A 1,031-nucleotide genomic window follows, 5' to 3' on the forward strand; every position below is an offset into this window, starting at 1 on the left:
GATCAGCCTAAATGCATCTATGTTCGCTCGAATCATTCGTAATCCAGCCTCATCTACAGAAGTGAGTATAAGGGTTTTTTATGAATCTTTGCAAATCACCTTTCCTAATAATGCGCTAATTAGCAAGTTTCACGATGAATGCAAAGTAAAGTAAATAGTCTCTCTGAGAGTAGAGAGGGGCGGGGCCAGCAGAGCTCATTAACATTTAAAGCAACATGGACTATAATGGCTTGATAAAAACAGAGCTGATTTTGACAGGTTTAAAAATGTGTTTTTTACACTAACATTGAGACATTTTAACCAAAGTATGTTATAGACTTTTAATTAAGACCCTAAAGAATCATATCAACTTGTGCAAAGTGAGCATCCTTTATGACCCCTTTAATATAATTATTATTAGTATTATTTGTATATATTATTTATTAATATTGTTTTTTACCCCTCTATCTGCCTGGTCTTATAATATCTTGAAGTGTCTATTAGGGTTTTACATAAAATCAACAACAACAACATCATCATCATCAACAACAACAACAAACTGTCAATTAGGTACTTTTATTTTTTTTAATGACGTGAAACTGTAGCAAAAATTACAGTGATCTAACAACAGTTATTAGCAGAATACATTAATGAATGACAATGGAAATTGAACATAAATAAATGCTTAAAGAAGTAAAACAAAATATAACATAAAATAGTGTATTGAAGACCAAGCTCCAGTGAAATATCTTCACAATCCTCTATGATCACTAAGTTAATCATTATGTGTATTTTGGTGTGATTGAGTGGCAGTTTCTTTCTGCAGGTGATGAGGTTGTAGGATGTGACAGCATCTGAAATGCACAATTGAGTTTAGATATACAGTTCGTCTCTTTTCATTTGTTTATGTGAAAACAATTGTTTATGAAGGCCAAAAGTAGTATGTGAGCACTTCACAATGTTAAAAGGAAAAAATAATATAAAGTCATGGGATAGCTGGGTATGTTTATGCATAAACCCTAGTAATAAAAAATATCTAACAAAATGGACCA

The sequence above is a fragment of the Sinocyclocheilus rhinocerous genome, unplaced genomic scaffold (assembly GCF_001515625.1).
Source record: "Sinocyclocheilus rhinocerous isolate Xijiao unplaced genomic scaffold, SAMN03320098_v1.1 scaffold241, whole genome shotgun sequence".
Classification (NCBI taxonomy): Eukaryota; Metazoa; Chordata; class Actinopteri; order Cypriniformes; family Cyprinidae; genus Sinocyclocheilus; species Sinocyclocheilus rhinocerous.